At 36.9% G+C, this 24,440-nt stretch overlaps 1 pseudogene; it reads right to left on the bottom strand.

Moving 5' to 3' along the window:
• Positions 1-1,179: 1,179 nt before the first annotated feature.
• On the bottom strand, positions 1,180-2,522 carry LOC122474829 (annotated as a pseudogene).
• Positions 2,523-24,440: the final 21,918 nt, after the last annotated feature.

Raw genomic sequence — 24,440 nt, 5'->3', positions numbered from 1 at the left:
AGTCAAGGTTTCACAGCCAGGAAACTGCAGGGATGAGATTGGAACTGAGTTTTGTCTTGATTTCAAAAAGCTGTGTTCTCTTCTCCTTTTATCTCCTTTTCTCCTGAACTATATCAGACATACAAAAACTGTACAGAGAAAAATGAAACCCTAGGTACCCATCTGCCAACTCAAGAAATAGAAATTATATATATAGTTGGACCCCTAATTATATTTGCCAATCTTGTGCTGCCTCTTTTCCTTCTGGATCCTGAATTGGTATTTTTCATTTCCATTTACATCTTTACATGTTTACTACATGTATATGTGTCTCTAAACAGTATTTAGTGTTATTTGACACTAATGTTAATTTTTACTAATATATAGACATATTTATATATGTATTTATGCATATATACCCATGCACATACACATGTGAATACATATGTATATATGTCTATATACTGATATAAGTGTGCAAATATATGCATATCTGTATATATATGATGAGATATACATGTATATGCATATACTTCACATATATGCTTAATGATGTTACAGGAAAAGTCCATCTGAATGATTGGAACAAGAATTGCTGTGAATTTTGTCAAAAATCATTTGATATCAATGAAGATGATCATATGATACTTCTCTAATTTTATAATGTAATGGATTTTTATTTATTGCTTTTCTATTATTCAAGTATCTTTGATTTTGTGGACTATATCTTGGTGATGATGTATCATTTTTGAATCTACTTTTGGATTTTAATTGCTTAACTTTAGTAATTTATTGTTAATTCAATTTATTTAAACTAAAAAATATTCACCCATTTCTCCCACTTCCTAGCCTCCAACTCTGACAACCACCAATCTGTTCTCTGTATCTCTAAGCTTGTTTTGTTTGCTTGTTTGTTTAAGTTTCCACGTGTAAGAGAGATCACATGGTGTTTGTCTCTCTGATTTATTTCACTTAGCATAATGCCTATTAGGTCCACCCATATTGTCACAAATAGCAAGTTTTCACTCTTCTAATAGCTGAATATTATTGTGTTTAAATAAAGAACCACACGTTCTTTATTCATCCATCGATGGACACTTAGGTTGTTTCCATGTCTTAGCTATTGTAAATAACTCTGCAGTGAACACAGAGGTGTCATATGCCAATACGATATTGTTTGGATCTTTTCTTCCCCCTCACTACCTTTTTATCAGATATTTATCCAAAATCAGCTGTCAAAAATGATTGGGCATTTATGGAATAAACAAATTTAAGTTTACGCAGCAGGTTTCTTTTCTTCTGTGGTGTGTGGGTTTCTTTTCTGCAGGCTTTTTCTCAGCTGCTGGTTTCTTGGTAGCTGCAACTTTTTTTCACCCAGAGGCTTCCTCTGCTTCTTCCTTTCCTTTCCCTTTCCCTTTCGCCTTCCCTTCCCTTTCTGTCCTTTCCTTTCTTCCCTGTCACAGGCTCCCTTCTCATCTGATTTGGCTTCTAATGCTGCAGCTGCCTCATCCATCTGGAGTCTGTGATTCTTGCTCTGGTAAAGAACGGTGTTCTGGCTTGCAGTCTTCGCATATGGGTTTAGCTTCAACACAATTCTCAGCTTTTTCAGCGGATTCTTCTTTAGGACTGTGATGAATCCTCTTGTGTGGTGCTCGGAGGTCTCTTTGGATTTCTGGGCTTTACAAGATTCTGGTAACGTCTGTACTGAGCAACTTGTGCATGAGAAGGCTGTAGTTGCTCTTGAGGGAGGCAGCTTTATGTCAAGTGCCATGCAGATTATGTAACCTACGGGAAGCACTTTCAGTCCAAATGCAGAGATGTCCCACATGCTCACCAGGAACAAGTTCCAAAATGTTCGGTTTGCTTGCATTAAGTAGAGTAATTCCAGGGATGTTTCTGAAGGTGTTGATGATATGGTGTCCCTTATTATAGATGAGGCAGGGTCCTCTGCGATGGATACAACAACAGCTTCTCATTTTGCCCCTGCCAGCTCTCATTTGCTGAGAGGCACAGAACTTTGTGCTATCACTCCAGGCCTTAAGTTTCTTAAGAAGCAAAACAACCTGCTTGGTCTTGTAGCCTTCAACTGTACCTTCAACCACCAAAAATGGTCCAGGAGTTCCCTCAGTAGGATGACATGAAGACATGACCAGAGCTGGGAAGGCCGAGGCAGCGAGGGAAGAGCGGATGGCATATCACTTGTGTGCTGTGTTCACCATGCAGTGACAATGGCACCGGGTTTTGGTTTGTGCAAACATGCAGCCCCCACCACATGTCTCCAAAAGTACCTTGGCCAGAACTGTGAATCCCACTGCCTCCAACTCTGGCGGGCAACGTGAACCCCACGCCTCAGCACTGGTTGGATGGCCTGCTAATTCACTGACAGCATGGGGCTGTCCATTGTTTTTGCACAAGTTGGTGTGAGCAAAGTTCACAATACCTGGTCAAATGGGAGTCCTAAACATGCCAGGCAAAGTGGCATTTTTGCCAGATGACTCCCCTTTTTCAGAGTACGTTGATATCAGTGGGCACGCGCACGCCATGGCAGGAAGAGAAGGTGGTCATGCTTCTCTCAACCTTACTAGCTCCTACAGGAAAAGTTGTTTTGATTTTTTTTTTATTTTTCAAATGGGTTTTCTTGTTTTCTTTGGATAAATACCCAGAAGTGAAATTGCTGGATCATATGGTAGTCCTATTTTGAATTTTTTGAGAAACCTCCATACTGTTTTCCCTATTGGCTGCCCCAATTTACCTTCTCAGCACCAGTGCATTAAGGTTTCCCTTTTCTCTATGTCTTCACCAACACTTACTATTTCTGGTCTTGTGGATAATAGCCATTCGAACAGGTGTGTGGTGATTGTGGTTTTGATTTGCATTTCTCTGATGATTAAAGATATAGACCATCTTTTCATGTATCTGTTGACCATTCTGTATGACTTCTTTAGAAGAATGTCTACTCAGTTCTTCTCATTTTTAACTGGATTTTTTTTTCTATTTAGTTGTATGTGTTCTTTATATATTTTGGATCTAACCTCTTATCAGATATATGGTTTGCAAATATTTTCTCCCATTCATTAGGTTGCATTTTCATTTGGTTGATGGTTTCCTTTGCTGTGCAGAAGTTTATAGTTTGATGTAGTCTCACGTGTTTATTTTTGCTTCTGATTCAAAAAATCATCCCAAGCCTATGTCAAGTTGCCTGTGTTTTCTCCAAGGAGTTTTATGGTTTTAGGTCTTACAATCAAGGTTTTAACCCATTTTGAGTTCACTTTTGTGTATGTTGTAAGATTGTGGCCCAATTTCAGTCTTTTGCATGTGGCTGTCCAATATTCCCAACACCATTTTTGGTGAAAGAAACTGTCCTTTCCGCATTGTATATTCTTGACTCCTCTGTCGTAAATTAATTGACTATATATGCATGGATTTATTTCTGGGCTCTCTATTCTGTTCTATTGAGCTATGTGTCTATTTTTATGCCAATACCATATTGTTTTGATTGCTACAGCTTTGTAATATAGTTTGAAATCAGGAAGCACGATGCCTTCAGCTTTGTTCTTTTTTCTCAAGATTGCTTTGACCATTTGGAGTCTTTTGTGGTTCCATACCAATTTTTAGGATTGTTTGTTCTATTTCTGTGAAAAAGGACATAGGAATTTTGATAGAGATTGCACTGAATCCTAAATTGCTTTAGGTAGTACGGATATTTTTAACTATTAATTCTTCCAATCCACGAGAATGGAATACCTTCCTACTTATTTTTGTAACCTTATATTTCTTTCACCAATATCTTATAGTTTTCAGAGTATAGGACTTCCACCTCCTTGTGTAAATTTATTCCTAGGTGTTTTATTCCTTTTGATGAAATTGTAAATGGGTTTTCTTAGTTTCTTTTTCTGATAGTTTGCTGTTTGTAGAAACACAACAAGTTTTCATGTATTGGTTTTGTATCCTAAAACTTAACTGAATTTATTAATTCTAACAGTTTTTTGGCAGAGTGTTTAAGGTTTTCTGTATATAGTATCATGTCATCTGCAAATAGTGACAATTTTACTTCTCATTTTCCAATTTTGATGCCTTTTATTTCTTTTTATTGCCTACTTGCTGTGGCTATGACTGCCAACACTCTGTTGAATAAAAGTGGTGAGAATGGGCATCCTTGTCTTATTCCCAATCCAATGTTGAATATGACGTTAGCTATGGGCCTGCCATATATGGCCTTTAATATGTTGAGATATGTTTCCTCTATACCAGCTTTGTTAAGAGTTTTTATCATAAACAGATGTTGAATTTTGTCAAATGCTTTTTCTGCCTCTAATGATATGATAATATAATTTTTATCCTTCATTTTGTTAATGTGGTATATGACATTGATTCACTTGCAGATGTTGAACCATCCTTGGATCCCTGAAATAAATCCAACTTGATCATGGGGTATGATCCTTTTAATGTATTGTTGAATTTGGTTTGCTAACATTTTGTTAGGGACTTTTGCATCTATGTCATCAGGGATATTGGCTTATCATTTTCTTTTCTTGTGACAATTTTGTCTGGTTTTGGTATCAGGATAATGCTGGGCTTGTAAATGAGTTTGGTAGAGTTTCTTCCTCCTCTATTTTTTTCTAACAAATATAAACTTTATTCAAGATTTATGGCTGGGTGGCTCAGTCAATGAAGCATCTGACTTTAGCTCAGGTCATGATTTCACGGTTCACGTCAGGCTCCATGCTGACCACTCAGAACCTGGACCTTGCTTCAGATTCTGTATCTCCCATGTTCTCTTCCCCTCCCCTGCTTGTGCTTTCTCTCTCTCTCTCTCTCTCTCTCTCTCTCTCTCTCTCCCTCTCTCTCTCTCTGTCTCTCAAAAATAAATAAACATTAAAAAAATTAAAAAAAAGATTTATGCATTGATATTTAAAAGTAACATTGGTCAGGGCCAATAATACAGGACAACTTTCTTTCCCCTTCCTTCCTTCCTTCCTTCCTTCCTTCCTTCCTTCCTTCTTCCTGCCTTCCCATACTTACTTACTTTTCTGTTTATGTTTTCCTGGACTTTGCAGTTCATTTGAATGCAAACTCTAAACCAGGATAAAGGCACATTTGGTGAGTAAATTGTATGTGTTCCTTCTTTCACAAGGATCTTCAAGGGTCAGTTTTATGAACTGGCATCACTTTAATTTCCTATATTATGCATGCCAAGGCCTTGTCTCATACACTTACATATATTTTAAGACCCAAGTCTCATGGTTACTGAGCTAAATTTAGTGTGTGAACATGTTTATTATAAACAACATGGAATCTGGCATCCTCCCAACCAAGCAATCTGAAAGACAGGGAGCAACCAAGGTGGAAGCTGCAGTGTCTTTCATAACGAAATCTCAGAAGTGACATACCATTACTTCTTCCATATTCTACGCTAGTAGACCAACTTTAGTATAATATGGGATGGGATTACATAAGGGTGTTAACACCATGGGGTGGGGCTCATTCAGAGGTATCGTAGATGCTGACTACTAGCATACATATCCACACTTAAAACCTATTAAATCTAGTCTATACTGATATTTCATGACAGCAATGTATTCCCAGCACCCTGGAAAATAGTGGACAGATGGTAGACTCTTAATAATTTTCAATAATTTATTAAGTAATTTTATATTATCACGGATATATTATAGCAGAGATGGTGGGTTTTAGGTTTTTCTAGGAGGATTTACAGAAGAAAGATATTTTGGCTGCCATAATTTGGTAAAGAGAAGTTAAAGGTACCTAAGTACTATGTGTATGTGAATCTTAGACATTACTTTAAAATTTTATATTACACAAAGAGAGAAGTTCAAGAGAATGAGCACTTAAAATTGTGTTTCAATTTTTACTGTTAGATGTATTGTTATTTTGAAATTACTTAGGGTTTGCCATAGGATAAAGTATTATTCTATAGGATAAAGTATCCTAAATGATAACATATTATCCCCCCAAATACTATTTCTCACTAAAAGGAATCAGGAATACCTTGGAGAAAAATGGCTGATTACAGATCTGAAACAGAAATGTTAAAGATTAGCCTGGGACATTGTATGCCAGAAAGCAGGAAAGGTATCAAATACTAATGTGGTCATACAAAAGATACAGAAACCAACTTGAACGAGGTCCCATGGACCTATGATAAGGCAAGTTGAACATTAAAAAGATTTGTGACTGTGCTCAATTAAAACAGAACAAATATATAAAAAAATTATGAGTCCATGATGAGACAAAAAAACAAAAAAATAGTACAACAATTCCAAATAAGACACACTAGCCCCAAGATAGTGATTCCCACTGGAGTTTTCTAGGGCACCAACTCATTACTCTGACAACTAATAAAAAATGTCAGGCATTTACTCTATGTGAATAATAGTTGATCTAAGAAAGATCTTTTTTTTTTTTTTAAGTGAAGTACAACTGATGTAAAATATCCTATTAGTTTCAGGTGTAAATCACAGTGATTTGATATTTTATAAATATGTTACAAACTAATGCCAGAAAACAACCCAACTGAGCAATGGGCCAAAGACCCTAAGAGACACTCACCAAAGAAGAGATCAGATGGCAAATAAACATCTGAAAAGAGGCTCCACATTATATGTCATCAGGGAAATGCAACTTAAAACAACTAGATAACACTAAACATCTGTTAGAATGCCCCAAATCTGGACAGTGACAATGCCAAGTGTTGGTGAGGATGTGGAGGAATAGGCATTTTCATGAACTGTTGGTAGAACACAAAGTGGTATAGCCCCTTGGAAGACAGTTTGGTGGTTTCTTGCAAAGCTAAACATACTCTTACCACATCATCCAGCAATCGTGCTTCTTGGTACTTTCCCAAATGAACTAAACACTTACGTCCATACAAAAATCTGCACATAGGTGGTTATAGCGGCTTTATTCACAATTTCCAAAATTTGGAAAATAAACTCTGGAACATCCAGACAGTGGAATGTTATTCAGCACTAAAAAGAAATAAGCTGTTAAGCCATGAAAAGACATGGAGGAAACTTAAATACTTATTACTAAGGGAGAGAAACCTATCTAAAAAGGCTACATACAATAGGACTCCAACTATATGACCTTCGAAAAGTCAAAACTATGAAGACAGTAAAAAGATCATTGGTTTCCAGGGGTGGGGTTGGTAGTAGGGATAAACAGGTAGAGCAAAGAGGATATTTAGGACTGTGAAATTACTTTGCATGATACTATAATGATGGATGCATGTTATTGTACATTTGTCCAAACCCATAAAATGTACAACACCAAAAGTGAATCCTAATGTTAACTATGGACTCTGGGTGACTATGATGCTTCAAAATGTAGTTTCACCAATTGTAACAAATATATCACTTTGGTGGGGGATATTGATAAAGGGGAGGTGATGCAAGTGTGGGGGCAGGGGGATACATATAGATCTATCCCTTTCCCTCAATTTTGCCATGAACCTAAAAGTGCTCTAAAAAAACAAAGTCTTAATAAATTAAAAAAAATGTAAGAAGTCCGTGATTTGGGTCAACATAACAGCATGTTTGGTAATTATGAGTAAAAATGAAATGACACCTAGAGATGTGGTCTGAGTTACCATTACACAGAAGGAAGGCAAACTAATATTCTTGCCTTCTTGGCCATGAGTTAATTTGGAAAATGTGATAAGGCCTGTGTATTCAGCCTTGGTATAGTCATGGTCATCAATAAGGTAACTAGATTTTCCTTGGAATGATCCAAAGAACCCAAAGTACCACATTGGTCATACCACAGTGCGTTTGCTTTTTCTCCACTTATTTGATCCAGGCTTAAGTGGATTATTTGCCTCATTTAGTTTACACCTTTGTTTTCCTCATAAAATTGTTTAAATATATAAGGTGAGGGACTATGTCTTATTCAGGTTTATCAATCACTATTTTTGAAGGAAAGAATTATTCGGCCAAAGATAGGAAAATTCACTTGGACCCACACATTCCAGGCCTGAGAGAAGCCAAATCATCTGCCTATTTACCAAAGTGGGATTAATGCCACTTCACAAGCTTACAGATATAAAGATGGCCGCAAAGTCTCGATGTATATGGCCTTTGTGGAATTATATAGTTACAGGAGAATCAGTCTCCTTAAACATTCTCTCAGCAATAACATTGACAACCCTGTTCTGTTACTTTTACTAATCTGAATGTGAGTTAATGACTGTGTGGAGGTGGAAGGTGAGAAGTAGCTGTCCACACAGTGTTATACGAGAAATTCTTAAAAAGTCTCTGCCCCAAATTACTTCCACTCTTTTCTTGAAAATCCCACATTTTTAATACTAAGAAAGCCATAATTGAATATAGAATAAAAATATAAAATGATCTGTTTATAAACTGATAATAACTTGATCACTATGTTCTACCTTCCTCACTGTTTCCTATGCTTTTCTTATCAAGCAGCATACCCAGGCAGAAAGACAGACTTCTTAGATAAGAGAAGGTTCCCTAGGAATTAGAGGGCCTGAGTTTCCTTGCTGAAAACTCCAAATACATTCTTAAGATCCATTTAACATAATTAAATCTTAGTGACGAAGAACCAATCAATCGGGCAGACTCAGGTACAGTTATAGCTCTGGGAACAGTGGGATAGCATAAAGATTCTGGATGTCTTTGGAATGAAGAAAATAGACATTTTCTTCCAGTTTCCTACTCTTTGGGAATTTTCTTCTTTTAAATAATTAATTATGCATTTGGGGGATCAATGATTTTATCCCAATTTCAATTCATAAAATTTCTCATATGTCTAAGCAATATCTGCATTTTACCAAGAGGCACAAGTCATAAAAATCAAAAGAATATTTTCTTTAGAATCTTAGGAACATACAGAAATCTTAGGAGAGATACTGTTGTAACCTATTTGTTTTGATAAAGAACAAATTTCAAAGCTTTTTTATTTAATTCATCCAAGGTTATAAGCAAGAAATAATCTGAAGAGGCTAGTGACATAAATGGTCTTCCAGGTGGAAAAAGAATATATATCCCTAGTTTTCAATTATAGAGTAAACACCTTTGCAGACATCAACCATGAAAAGAGACGAACAAAGCTTTGGGCAGTTAAAATGCTATCAGTCACTGCACAAAAGGAATAAGAAGTATGCTTTTCTCTTTTCAATCAGTTGCATTTTAGTTATTAGAAAACAGAACATTCAATGAACATCTGTCAGTACTATTTTCAGGAGTTCTTTAGAATGTTTTTATATTTAATTAAAGGTTTGTTTTCATATTACCTTGAGCATGACTCACTGGGGACAGACACAAGAAGGGGCCTAAACATACTAATTGATATGTAGGAAAACTGAGCATATGAGTTGAGCCTATTTGTGGCATAAACTAATTTAGAAACCAAAAACTTTGGAACATATCCATAAATAAAACAAATACAAAATGTAGTCTTTGCGCAGAAACTCAAGCTTACTATACTTTGAGCAAAAGTAGTAAATGAATATAGAAATATAAAAAATATATAAGTCAAGGATTAATTTGTTACCATACATGAAAGAAGTTTTTATTTTAAGGAAGTATTTTTACAGGAAGTCTTTCTGTAAGTATTATTATGCAGCTCGATGTACTATTGTTTTATCCATTACTACTTTTAAAGGATGTTAGTAGATGCCCACTGTAAGATATTTTTGTGTTGAGCCAGGAGAAAGACTTATAAAAGATTATTGAATGATACCCAGAATTATTTTAATTCTCATGTGTCTATTTCTTTCACTGGGGGTAATGATACCCCTCCAAAAAACCTGTCAAAAGTACTATTTTTCCAAATATGTCACATAAATCATTAATATGAGATGCTTTTATGATGAGAGACTGTAGGTCAGTTTTAGGTATAAGAGAATAAGTCACATGGCCAAGTATTAATTTTTTTTTTAACATTTATTTATTATTGAGAGACAGACCGTGAGCAGGGGAGAGGCAGAGAGAGAGGGATACACAGAATCTGAAGCAGGCTCCAGGCTCTGAGCTGTCAGCACAGAGCCCAATGCGGGACTCGAACTCACAAACCACGAGATCATGACCTAAGCCGAAGATGGACACTTAACTGACTGAGCCACCCAGGAGCCCCACCAAGTATTAAATAACGGACATTAAACTTCTCACTAACAATCTTTTTTTAATCTAATTTTTTTAAGTTTATTTATTTGTTTTGAAAGAGAGAGTGTGCGTGGGGAGGAGAGAGAGAGAGGAAGACAGAGAATCCGAAGCAGTCTCCATGCTGTCAGTACGGAGCCTGATGCCAGGGAGGGCTTGAACTCATGAATCATGAGATCGTGACCTGAGCTGAAGCCAAGAGCCAGACACTTAACTGACTATACCACCCAGGCTCCCCAACATCCTTTTTTTATTTTAAATTCCTTTCCTGTACTTTTTGCTACACTTCCCCCTACTTTTTTTCTGTCTCCAGTATTCCTGTCTCTCCGCCCTCTCCCTTGTTTCTTCTTCTGCTTTCATTCCTTGCTGTTTATACCCTGTCTACAGTGGTACCCAATGATATTTCCAACACTGCTTGGTTTTCTGCTAGCATACATTGTTATATATAGATATTAGTAAATCAGTATATATGAGTATATGAGAGCATAACATTATGGACTATAGAATAGCTAGGCTAAAGGAAATTTCTCAGAGTTTGATTTTATTGTCAGAGGATCAATCTGAACAGTGTTCAAACTCTGAGAAATAAGTCTTTCCAATACTTCTTAGCTAGACAGATGGATAATTACTAATCAGTAAGTAAGGTGGATAAAGCAGTTCTCATGACTTCTAGTTGTATTTACAACATACCTGAGAATTTGATGTGGTAAATACAAAAACAAAAACGTGGTAAAGTAGAAAAGGACTTCAAATTAAAAAGAAAAATGCAATGTTCCAGAGCAAACAGGTCTTAAAATAGTGTCCTTTCCCATTCTCAAAATTAGCTGTGTCACTACTTAGCAGTCACAGCCATTCTTAATTTTTTCTTGTCCTCCATGTCATAATCTACATCATTTGAGTCAGAGTCGGGCATGTATGAACAAAAGTGGTGAGTGAGAGTTGTCAAATAATACAATTGTCATAGACTTGCAGATTTAGGTTTCCAGATTCCAATGGTGCCGGCCACTTGTAATGCCACTGTAAAAATAGCATTACACTTTTGTATTGAGACCATTTATCTCAAAGACTTTGGAAGTATAGCTAATGCCATAACCCCCCAGGTGCTACATGAATCAGGTGTTTGCATAGCTAGTTACTTAGCCACTGTCAGATTTGTTTGAATTAGATGTTAAAAAGTGGATGCAGAATATTAGTAACTAAAGTTATATCATTTATAGATAAATAGAACCAAATATGGAGGCACAACAATAAATGAGGTTATTTTTTTAAAACCTGAGTGGAGACATACAGAAAATACTGTATAATAATATTTTCTTTCACTTTAACCAATTAAACAAGTCAAGGTTTTTGACTCTTCCTGCAGCTTTCTTGAGTATTGATTGCCTCAGATCCCAAAGTAGTAGTTTCTGGCTCACCCTGTTATCTTTTCTACTTGACTAAGTGTACACTATCTTAGCTGAGTTACAAATGTCTGTTTATATAAGAAGAATATGGATAACCTGACACTATTGATACTCTGCCTTGGTGTTACTGTAATTTTCCTTTGTGTTTTCTATTCATATACCAATCCAAACTATTGGGAAGATAGAGGACATACCTTGTAGACTTATATTTTAAGAAAACTTTATTTGTGCAGGTGATTTCCAAGTCTAACCATAACATCCCTTTGTGTATTAGCAAAGCAGTGGATCCACAATACTAAAATTCTACAGTTCTTCCCCTTAAAAAAGTCCAAGAGAAGGGAATGCAGTCCAATCACCACTATTTACTCATGAGTAATCTGACAAGGTAAGTGATCAAAATCACACAACTTGTCAGAAACAAAAGTAAAAGCAAAGCTCCAGGCTTCTAGCTCAAGTTCAGTGCCTTGCCCCTTGTCCACTGTAACCTAGTTACTAGAATATAAGTGACATTCACTGCACTTAAAGTATAGATATGGATGCTACTGGAGTTTTCAAATGAAATCAAATTCACACCCAACTGTTTTTCGTATCATAAACAGCAATAGCAATTCAGCTTAGAGATAAAGCAGCACTTCAAAATATTTTCTTACAACTACTTTTTTTTTTTGTAGAAGGGCAAGATTTTATTAGATGATCTCCATTGTTCCTTCTAGTTTTAATACCCTCAGAATTCATGAATCATCCTAGAGCACATTGGTATGCAGCAAATGGCAAGAGGGATGCCTTTGTAAATTTAAAATGTTACAGTGCATATTTACTGCTGAAATCATAGAATAAGAATAACCATCACAGTTGAAATGAGTATTTATTCCCCCTTTAATTTTGCTATATTTCATACTTTCCTACCCCCACTATTTTCCCATTTCATTCCCATCAATCTACATAACGTGCTTTGCCCATAAAGGCAGTGTGGTAGAATCAAAAGAGAACAGGCTTTGGCATAAGTTAGTATTTGAATCCAGGCTGTGTGACTTTGAACCACATACTTAATCTTTTTTGAGTCTCAGTTTCTTCCTCTGCATAATATAATTAGATTACATGAACATAAGCCTGCAGAGGTGGTTATGAGGATCAGTGATCATAAGTGGAATATGCTTAGCACAGTGCTGTGATATAATACTGATAATAATCAGATTCTTATTATTATTCCAAAACAAGTATTCTGCAAACTAGACAGGTGGGGGAAGGAGAAGGAGGAGGAACATGACCCAGCCATGTCTCTTTAAACATTTTACTGTAAAACTCACTTTTCTCTTTCCTCTTATAATACTCTGCTCTACTTATATATATAAGTATAAGGGGTGTATAATGAATACCATGTGCCATGGACAATTATGAAGATCTGGCCATCTTGGGGTGCCTGGGTGGCTCAGTCAGTTAAGTGTCCCAGTCTCGATTTTGGCTCACGTTATGATCTCGCAGTTTGTGAGTTGAAGCCCCACACCCCACAACAGTGCCACAGCATTGACAACACTGACAGTGCGGAGCCTGCTTGGATTTTTCTGTCTCTCCCTCTGCCCCTCTCTCTCTCTCCCTCTCCCCCCCTCCCTCTCTCTCTCTCTCAAAAATAACTAAATAAACATGTAAAGATACTGCCATCTTACTTTATCTCTGCTTCCTCTATTCCTCCAGTCTTGAATTATTTTAGAGCAAATCCAGATGACCTATCATTTCATCCATAAACACTTCAATATTTGCCTTTGAAAGATAAGAACTCTTTCATAAAACAAACCACATAATCGATCACTAACAAATTAATAATAATTTCTTTTTATTTTCAAAGAGCTACATTATTATTCCTTTTTTAAATCAGGCTTCTCTGACAATATCATGGTCATCCTTTATTCACAGTAGAAAAGGTAAAGTAATTTGTATTGACAAAAAGTATATGAATACCTATTTTCCTACATGTTATCCCAAATTGGATTTTGTAATTCTTTTATTCATTGTTAATTACCCACTTACGCTTTTATGAATTGTTTATTCATGCCTTTACTTACTTACTGTTGAAGTGTTTTGTTTTGTTTTGTGTTTTCTCATTGGTTTGTTAAGAGTTCTTCACAAACCTGGATATGTCCTCAGATTGTTCACATTGGCTAATACTGCCATAATTTTACCCTACGTTTTCATTTATTTACTAAACCAGAACACTGGAGAGAGAAAGTATGCACCTGTGGATTATTTATATTGTGGGCAAACACTATTTTTCCAGGGACCTTCCAAGTCTACTTGCAATACCTTCTTTGTTTCACAATGGATATGAACCCTTTGTCATATATATTGCAACTATTGCAAATATCCTCTCATTGTCATTTATTTTTCACCTTTGTTTACAGTCATTCTCTTTTTAGTAAAATTTCCTGTCTCAAGATAAACATAAATAGTACTAATTTTCTTATATTTTTACCATTTCATTTTTTATGTTACCTCAACTCAGTCTCAAATTATTGTCATATGAGGCATGAATTAGTTATAAATTTACCTTCATCTCAAATTGCTAGCTAATTGTTCTACTGCATTTCAGTAGACCATTTCCCAATGATTCTCTGCCTTCTTTTTCAACTAAATTATACACTGAACAATTTAAAAAATATACATTATATGATTAAAAATATATTTATAAAATATATGTGTATATACAACAAAATTTGTATATATGTATATATTTGTATATATGTATATACAACAAAATTTGGGGATAAAAAAGCTTTCCTAGGAAAAATGTATTAATTTGTCTTTCATGACTTCCATTTTCTAAGATTAAAGTGACTACACTGAATGCATCTTTTTAAAAAGTTATTTTTTAAAATAACTTTTATTTATAAAAGTAAAATAAATTTTTATAAAAATTATTTAATAATTATAAAATATTTATAGTTATCTATTTAAATAAATATATTTAAATAAATATTTATTAAATATTTGTTTAATAATTATAAAATATAATTAAATAATTATGAAAATTTTTATTTTTAAAAAAGTTTTATAAAAATAAAAATAATTTACATTCATTGTGTGTGTGTGTGTGTGTGTGTGTGTGTGTGTATGACAAAAGCAGGGACCTAAGGAGTAGCATAAGCTTTAACTGAGAGTAGAGAAATAGAAAAAAAGCAGTCTACATAGGGTGTAGTGCTTTATTGGCATATAGGAAATAAAAGGAAACTAAAATTTTTAGGGAATAAACAATGAAAATTGTGTAAATGAAATAAAATGTTAGCTGTGAATTGCAAAGTTTTCCCATTTCATTCTTGCTAAGGACTTATCAGAGTCCTTAGCAAAAAACTTATCAGCTTTTCCAAGTTGACCTCTGTGTACAATCCTTATACTATACCTTTTACTTATTTTAAATTTATTTAGCCCCACTATGTGCCAGGCATTTTGCTAGGCGGTGGTTATACAAAAAAGAGTATGATTCAGTTCATGGCCTGAAGGAGTTCGTACTTGTATTGGCTTCATTTTTTATATTGTGTTGTAATTATCTGTTTATGGGCCTAAATCTCTTCCCAGACTATGACCTTTTGCAGAACAGTGTCCATGGTTTATTCATATTCTAATCCCTGGTGTTTAGAATAATTCCTGACACACAGTAGCTGCTGACCAATGAGTATTTGTTGAATTCCCTGGAAGCAGAATCCCATTATTTCCAGGGTCATTTATGCCCACATTCATCTGCCAAGGGAAGATAAGCATTTATTGTTGCAAATGAGTGACTTTTTCTCCTGTGCTCAGGCTTCTTCCAGTGTTGCCATGCCACACAACTTTCTTTGTCTCCTACAAATCCACTCTCTGTCCTTCTTCACCCACCCCCTCCCTCTCCCACACCAGGGCTGTCCTGTTTCCATTACATCAGTGGTCTGCAACTCCCCAGCCTTCTTGCTATGAGGCTTTCTCAGGCTGCATGTGTTCCTCCAAAGAAAGTCTTTAGTCTTCTCAAGGTGGCCTGTTGTGGTACACTCTCCTTTCCTTTTGTCTTCCAATAACTTCGCCCCTTCATCCTTCTAAGTCTATGGTGGTGGCTGGCTGGCAGCTAATAGCCCTGGGTTCCTGATACTCTTTCGTGGTTTCAATACATGTCCATTCACTCCTTTAGGAATAATCTCTTTGTAAATAAAATCTCTTCACATTATACTATTTTAAGTGTGCCATCTATTTGTTTGCTTTCAATATTTTATCATTATTATTCTTACTACTACTGCTTTTCCCGGAGAGTACAAGCATGTCAGGTAGGCGAGGAAGGTAAGTAGGGGTAGAAGTAATTTTGTGCATGTGCAGGAAAGCAGTTTTATGTTTGAAGGTATCCAATAGCCTGAAAAGTAATTCCAAATATTGGAGTATGCTTTGGCAGAAGGATCCATGAAAATAAGCGAAGTAAAACTTGAATACCTCTAAAAATAAATGTGCTCAGAGGTACAGCGATCAGTTGCTGAGTCACACTGACTTGTGTTAAGTTTTTATTTTTATTTATCTTATCCCAACATTAATCATGCCTATCCTGGGACACTCAATGGTTTTTCTGTCTCTTGACAAGTTGCCAAGATAAACCTCTTTGCCATTATTATTTAAAGGTGATACTGTCCATCCCAGATAAAGAATTCTATTCTTCACCTATTAGTTGAGTTACAAAAACCCTGTCAAACTATAGGAACATGATCTAAAACTTTCAGGAGTAATTTTTAAAGTTCTCCAAAATGATATGATTCACTGATCTAACTTTCAGTTTCCTTGATTCTTATGGTACATTGAGTAGTGTTCATTTTCTTCAAAAGCATAGACTCCAAGGGAATAAATCACACCTGGTTGCTTTTGCTTACTTGACTCACGATTCTGGTGGATCATTCACTGAATGCTTGCTACTGTGTTTATCTTATGTTATAGATAAAGAAATATGTAGATAAAAATATCCTAGACATTTGTACTTATTTCATTTATTCTTCTACTCAACAAGCTTTTATGAGAACCAATTAAATAATAGATATCATGATAGTGAGGCCCTGAGGAATTCTAAATGAATAAGACACATCTCATTTTTCTTAAGGTACTTAAGTGAAGATTGATGGGCTATGAAAATGAATTTCATTAAAGGTAACAGCACTTTCCCTTTCTGTTACAAAGATATAGGAAGAACTATGACCTCATAGTGACTGTAACCAAATCTCTGCATAGATACTGGTGGTTTTGGTGGTGATGGATATGTCTGAATTCACCTCCTCCACATTCTGAGACTTTTTTTCAGTATTAATATTTTTATAATGTATCACAGTTGCAAAACTCATCTGTGGTGTAGCAAGTTCAGACAAGATAAACCATAGGTTTGATTTTTGTTTTGGTCTAAGGAAGATATATATTAAAGGAAACCCTTATACATGTGGAGCCAAGGAAGCCATGAGACTTCTTTGATGTAGAAGCTGTTAAAGTAACTGCAATTGGTACCTGATGTCACTCACCCTAACATCTTGATATTGAAGCAATTTTTATATATATTGAATGTATTTATTTGAAGCATTGGTACTATTTCATCATTTCCCACTGAATAAACTTTAATAGGAAGATGTCATGTGCTGGGAAACTAGTAACTCTTGCTTTTAAGTTCCTATTTAATTCATGACTTCACTATTACTCTTGTCTCCTTGCATTTCCTCATGGCATTCCATTTCATTAATAATAGAAAAGTCTCTAGTTTTAACACGCTTCATTTTTATGCACTGGAGTTCTTTTCACTGGCAATTGCTGATATTCCTCCTCAGCTGTTTCTATTTATGATGATACCATTGTGCTTCAAAAAGATCTATTTTTTTTAGAAATGATAAAGGAACATTTTAACAGATTCTGTATTAGGAGGAATATTTAGTTTTTATGCAGTTTTTGAAAACCAAATAATAGATTTTCAATTAATTTCTTCCAGTATACATATAGGTTGCTCTAGATAGAAGCATGTTGGCACTCTCAGGGAGTTATGTGATCAGTGTCCTCTCACTTACAGTTCTGACAAGGCCTGCAAATGTCCAGTGCTGATCAGGCATAGGTTCCTATGTCCTACAAATAAAAAGGAAATAAATAAGAAGCAGCAGCTTTGGACCTCAATTGTATGTCCATTTGCCCCCTTGGATAAGACAGTCCTATTCTGACCTGTTGAGAGTTTAGATTGCTTACAGAATGATCTGAAGCACATTTCAAAGATTCAGTGACTTTTTAGGAGGTCTGTATTATCTGTTCTGTGAAGAACAGATGTGTATCATTTAATTAAATTAATCACCTTACAGAAATTAAGTTTTCTTATTTTATTTTATGTACTACAAAATCATTCTCTTGTTTACAATATTTAAGATGGTCCTGAATATACAATATGCACCCAAGGGGGCTACATTAACATGCAATTGCCTGAGGGCAAAATGAATGCCTTTATTCTTGAAGACTTCATAGAAGAGGAGACCACTTCCTTGCCATACTTTATGCGGAAACTGCTTCTTACTCACATGAGAATTCAAGCAAAATAAAAGAACCACACATATACAAAATCAGTCTAGTTAGGTTTCCTATTTTATAAATGTATGAAGGAAGTAAAATGTTAAGCATTTGTTGAAAGGCTATCTTTAACTTTAAGTATCTTAAATAATATTAAATGTTATCAATTATAGCCTAAACTTCATCATTCAAAAGCCCCAGATAAGTCTTGTTTCTAAGGACAGGGAGACAAAGCTTGCTTTTTTCTTAATCTGGTTCTTAAATTAACTTGCCTCCAGAAAACAAACTGTTTTAAACTGTTATAAATAATTAACCAAAAACAATGTTTTGCATTTTTGAAAGTCTACATTTTTTTCAAAGCAGTAGCTTTAATTTCAAGAGAGTAGTCTTTAAAGAGAGGAGCCAAATGCATTTTTAAAAAGCCAACAATACGATTTCTTCTCTCTCATTAATATGTTCTTGGCATAGAAAAAAAGTGTCTTACTTAAATAACTTCTTACTAATGGCCTCCACGAAACTCCCATCCATCCATCTACATTCTTCCCATATATTCCTGTCAATTCAATGGTTATTTGCCATTTAAGTCAGTTTTTGTTTGGAGAGCTAGACATTTTTTTAATGTGAGATACATGCTTCTCTTTGAGAATTTATATTTTGGATTGTGCTCTTAATTTTTCTTATAGGATTTCCTTACTTTTACATTTTAAAGCAGAAGTCTTTTATAAATTGGGAAGATTATTTCGTGATAAAATGAATGCTGCAATCCAACGTTCCAGATTTTACCACCTACTGACTATAAAATCAGATCATGCTTTCTATTAATTCTCCAGTGACTGCAGCTTGACCATCTAGCAACCTAATCACTGGAATTAAGACTTCTTATTTCTTTGAGTTTTCCCAAGTCCTGCCTCACATCTGCTCAGGAGCAGGTGGCCTCTTCATCACACTGCTGCCTTTGCTGGTGGTCCTGCTCATGAGACCATGAAACATATGGGCTCGGCTCTCCTGTCCTCCAAGAATGACAGCTACCAGGGCTGCCTTTTTGATCTCACACAACCTGGAACTTGAAACAGGTGATAGACATCTCCCTAACTCCCCACAGTACAATTGAGACCAGACTAAAACGATGACTAGACTTTATTAAAAGTTTGGGTGTCATGGAAGGAAAGAACAACAAAGATAGTAACTTACTATTTCTCTAAGAGTGGCTACTCTAAAAGCAGAAAGAACCTCGGATCTCTTACTGGTGAGTTTCAGGCTGGCTGACAGCTCACCAGGAATGTCCCAGCATATCCATGACTCAGCCCTGTCCACACTCCTAGACCTAATGTGAAGATGCTCCCCTACTCGTGCTTTCTCTCTCTCAAAATAAATAAATAAACTTGAAAAGAACTGGGAGTAAGACTTCTTACCATCCTCTCTATCCCTGCTTTACATTACAAATACCCACAGATGAGACAGATAACTGTGCATATACACAGTTATTGATACTTCCAGTATGGCTCAAATCCAGTTTGTGAAAAGAAACATTTTCTAAGAAACATTTATAAAAGCTCTTCTAAAAAATTCCCAATTTACATCATTAAACATTAATTTGCCATTCTGAAACATTTGCTTTGGAGTTTTCTCATGGAGTTGAGGGTTGTTTTATTTTTTTTCTCCCCCAACAATGAGTTGATACTCCTCTGTTCTTTCCCTAGGAACACAGTAACAGGCTTTCTCAAGTATTCCATCCAGGAATGTAGGACATTTTTCATACCTTTGAAAGTAGCAGAGGTCTTGCGTTTTGTAGGGATTGTCAGTAGCGGAGACATCAGTGCGAAGAAGAGGTCACCAAGTTTCAAAAATCTCCAAGTTTTAGAATCCAGAGTACCCTATAAAATAACTACCCTAAAACTCAACAGCAGCCGTAGAACAACAATTTTTTATTCTCACGACTCTCAGTTGGGCAAGGCTGGACTACAGAGGCAATATACAGAGGTATATTGGTATACCACAGGATTGGTATATTGGGTTCAGGCCTGCTATAGATACCTCATTCGGGAGCAGCCACTGAGGCACGTTCTCATGGCAGATCTCCAGAGTTCAGAGGGCTACTCAAGTGCATGAGTCCATTCAAGTTTATGCTTGAGCCATCAGTCAAAGGAAGACAGACAGCCTAGCCCAGTGTTAAGAGGTAGAGAAGCTCACTTAGCCCTCTTCTCCACAAAGCTGTGGTAAGGGTGTGGGTGCATAATTCTACTACAGAGGAACAGTAGTTTTGTCCAATAATACAATTCAAAGAGAAAGAGATCTGTGGGTCCACAGCAGAGGGCACATCTGTATGCTTTCTGATAGTGCCCTGAGCATGATGGTGTCAGTGCTGATAATAACGACCATGACAGCACTGATAATGATAGCAGCCAACTATTACTGAACACTATGTGCCAGGCATTGTGCTAAGCACCTTACATTAAGCGACCTCATTTTACCCTCACAGCTCTGTGAGGTACGTAATTTGCACACCCTTATTTTACAGGTGAAAATCTGAAGGTTAGGAAATTGAAAAAAAATTGCCTCAGGTCACAGAGATATGGCATGCCCAGGATATGCATCTAAGTGATGCCAAAGTTAGCCTTCTTAAAAAATTCACGATTCTGCCTCTCTACAGTGAAGCCACCAAATCGGTTGCCTGAGGAACTTAGGCAGACAAAGCCATCTGAAGCCCTGCAAAAATGTCCTGTTTCTCTTGCAGGACACAGAGGTTGGCAAGCACCCCTGAGCCCAAGGAGTCTTGCGGACGGGGTGAACCACCAACAATAACCAGAGGCATGTGCTCCACTTCTCCACCCTCCCTGATTGCAATGACCCAGGTAAAAGGATTGGGGAGAAAGAATTAAGAATCACCAAGGCCAAATTTTCCACTGGCTTGGTGTAAAAAATAATTAAGCATAATTATAGAAAATGATAAATATATATTTTATTTTTTTTTAATATTTATTTACTTCTGAGAGAGAGACAGACAGAGGGCAAGTGGGGGAAGTGCAGAGAGAGGAGACACAGAATCTGACCCAGACTCCAGGCTCTGAGCTGTCAGCACAGAGCCTGACGCAAGGCTCGAACTCACGAACTGCAAGATCATGATCTGAGCTGGTCGGACGCCCAACCGACTGAGCCACCGAGGTGCCCCAGAAAATAATAAATATATTTCTTGTGCCTATACATTTGTACAATGAGATTTATACCCATTACATAGATTATCTCTATTCTCTCTTACCACTTTGCAGTATAGAGTGTTTCCTGTAGATTATGAACAACTAGAAGTGAGGAAATTTCTGTTATTTGACTTTGTTCCATACACACAGTAGAGTGCCACACTCCTGTCGATTGATGGATCACTGAAATACCCTTAAAAAGATTTCTCTATTACTCTATGTTTCCCCCTAGTAAATTCTGCTTACTTAAAATTTTGAAGTCTTGATTGTAACTATAAAGTCAATGACCATGGATAGCTTAATAGCTTATACCTCAAATGATCTTGCTCTTAGGAATGTATTTCCTTTTTTTTTTACCCCTTTTTTTATTCTTAAGATATTTGTTTTGAGGCTATATCAGAGAATGCACCATGAAAATATTTTAGACAAAATGTTCATTAAGCACAGTATGTAATGTCTAAGGGCAAAGGGTACTTACACACTGTAATGGGAAGAGCTGCAGAATTCATCAAGAAAAACAATGTTGGTGAAGAGGAAGAGGAAAAACATTCTCAGGAGAGAATGATGCCAGGGAGAACTGCGGCAGATGACTCAGCAGGAGAACGTCTCACTACTCCCGTCAAGAGCCAGAGAGCCGAACGCTGTCACCTGAGAGGACAGCCAGCCAAGGGATCAAGGCTGCTCCTAGGACTGAGGCAACTTCGAGTAAATCAGAGCCAGCGTTGGTATATGTAGTGATACCAGCTAACTAGTTAGTTGCTTCCCTTATTAGTCACTTCCTTCCTTCCTATTCCTCCACCTCATTGTGGTCTTGCGAGCTCAGCCATTATATAATCCCCCTGACCTCCAGGAGAAGTTTTTTTCTGACTTTTCTTCCTCCGAATTTTTATTTAAGTTCTAGTCAGTTAACATATAGTTGTAGTATTGGTTTCAGGAGTAGAATGTAGCGCTTCATCCCTTACATACAACACTCAGCGCTCATCACAACAAGTGTCCTCCTTAATGCCTATGGCCCAAGGAGAATTTTTTTCTCTTGGATAAGTACCAATGTTGACAGCTTTTATTTGAGTTCAGGGGGGACGATTATGTCAGGAATACCAAGATGTGTGCATAGACTTTTACAAGTCTGAACTAAAACTGAAAAGCATTGAAGGAAAAGCCTAGGATCTTATGCTCACTCCTTCATTCACTCATGGACCATCCAGTCACAACCTATTGTTTACTACGTGCTGGACTCTGGTTGCTGGGGTTCACACATTCGCTGGGGGAGACAGAGACATGAATAACTCCTGTGTGGTATCACGGGAACTAGAATAGAGGCATTCTCCAGTTGCAGGAGAGCACAGAAGAGGGAAGGTAGTATAGAAAATAGAGGACGATTTTTAGACTTTTGAGCTGAATCTTTCTTTCTTCTTTCTTTCTTTCTTTCTTTCGGGAGAAATAGTGCGTGTTATCAGACAGGACCAGAGAGAAAGGGAGACAGAGAATCCCAAGCAGGCTTAGGGCAGTCAGCACACAGCCCGACACGGAGCTTGATCCCATGAATGGTGAGATCATGACCTGAGTCAAAATCAAGAGTCAGACATGTAACTGACTGAGATACCCATGTACCCTGAGCTGAATCTTGAAGGATGATGAGCAGTTTGCCAGCTAGCTCAGAGAGAAAAAAGTCACCCAGGAAAAAATAACAGAATTTAAAAAAAAAATTTAATGTTTATTTATATTTGAGAGACAGAAAGTGGACAGGGGAGGGGCAGAGAGAGAGACGGAGACACAGAGTCCAAAGCAGGCTACATACAGGCTCTGAGCTGTCAGCATAGAGGCCAAACCGGGGCTCGAACTCACAAGCTGTGAGATCATGACCTGAACTGAAGTGGCACGCTTAACCAACTGAGCCAGCGAGGCGCCCCAAGAACAGCATTTTTAAGGACTCAGATTCATGAAAGGGCATGGTGTCGTTATGGATTAGAAAGTAATTTCACATGTTTGGGCGAGGTGTGAAAAGAGAAGAGAGATAAAGCAGGGAAGAAAGCAAGGCTGTGATTGGTTTGTGTGCTGTACTTAACATAGAGATGGTTACAGATTTTACTAATGGAGGTAGTTTTTTTTTTTTTAATTTTTTTTAATGTTTATTTATTTTTTTTGAGACAGAGAGAGACAGAGCATGAACAGGGGAGGGGCAGAGAGAGAGGGAGACACAGAATCAGAAACAGGCTCCAGGCTCTGAGCCATCAGCCCAGAGCCTGACGCGGGGCTCGAACTCACGGACCACGAGATCATGACCTGAGCTGAAGTCGGCCGCTTAACCGACTGAGCCACCCAGGTGCCCCTGGAGGTAGTTTTTAATGGGAACTAATCATTCTGTTGGCCAGTTGGGGAATGATGTGAATATTCTAGTTCTCTCTACTGATGGCAAAATGATGCTAGTGATGAGTAGGAACAGCTGAATCCAGCAGGGACAAAACCGAGTAGGGCACAGAGCTGGCCAGTTTCTACTCCACAGATCTGCACAGGATTGGTATCTGTGAATATTCTTGACTTACTGGGGTTTGGTATATGTGTGTGTCTGTACAATGATATTTGGTTCTATAATTGGTATAAAGAAAAGTGGGCTGGAGTGGAATATAAATCTTGGAGCTCACTCAGGTTCTAGAAATTCTTAATTACGCCTCGGCTCACAGTTACACAGAGTTGCCCTTCAGGTTCCTGTGAGACATGAGTAATAGGTATAATATGTGAAAGTATCTGTGACCCAACCCTTCCTTAGTAAATGGGGGAGTATTTTAGTTCAAGAGAAAAAGAGAAGCATTAGAAGAACTGGTGTGAGAGATAAAATCCTTGAGAAAAAGTCCTTGTTAGTGTTTCTCAAAGGTTTAATCTTTTTTGTCTTCCCCTCAAAATTAGTCAGCAAGGCAGAGTGGTTAAGAGCAAGCTTTGGAGGTAGATAACTCTAGGCTCTTACTCTGACTCTATCAAGTAACCGTTGTAGGACCTGTGGCAAATCAGGTATCATCTCTTAACCTAATTTCTCAGCTATAAACTGAGCAAAATAGCACCTACGTCAGGAGGTGCCTGACGACCTCAAACTAGGTAATCTGTGGAAAGTACTTAGCACAATGCCCGTCGCAGTAATCACAAACTAAATGAGTCTTTGTCAGAGTTTTTCTGTAAAGGATCTATTTGGATTTGAAACACATTAGTCA

The sequence above is a fragment of the Prionailurus bengalensis genome, chromosome A1 (assembly GCF_016509475.1).
Source record: "Prionailurus bengalensis isolate Pbe53 chromosome A1, Fcat_Pben_1.1_paternal_pri, whole genome shotgun sequence".
Lineage (NCBI taxonomy): Eukaryota > Metazoa > Chordata > Mammalia > Carnivora > Felidae > Prionailurus > Prionailurus bengalensis.
The sequence above is the reverse complement of the archived record's forward strand: the minus strand, read 5'-3'. Positions and strand labels throughout refer to the sequence as shown.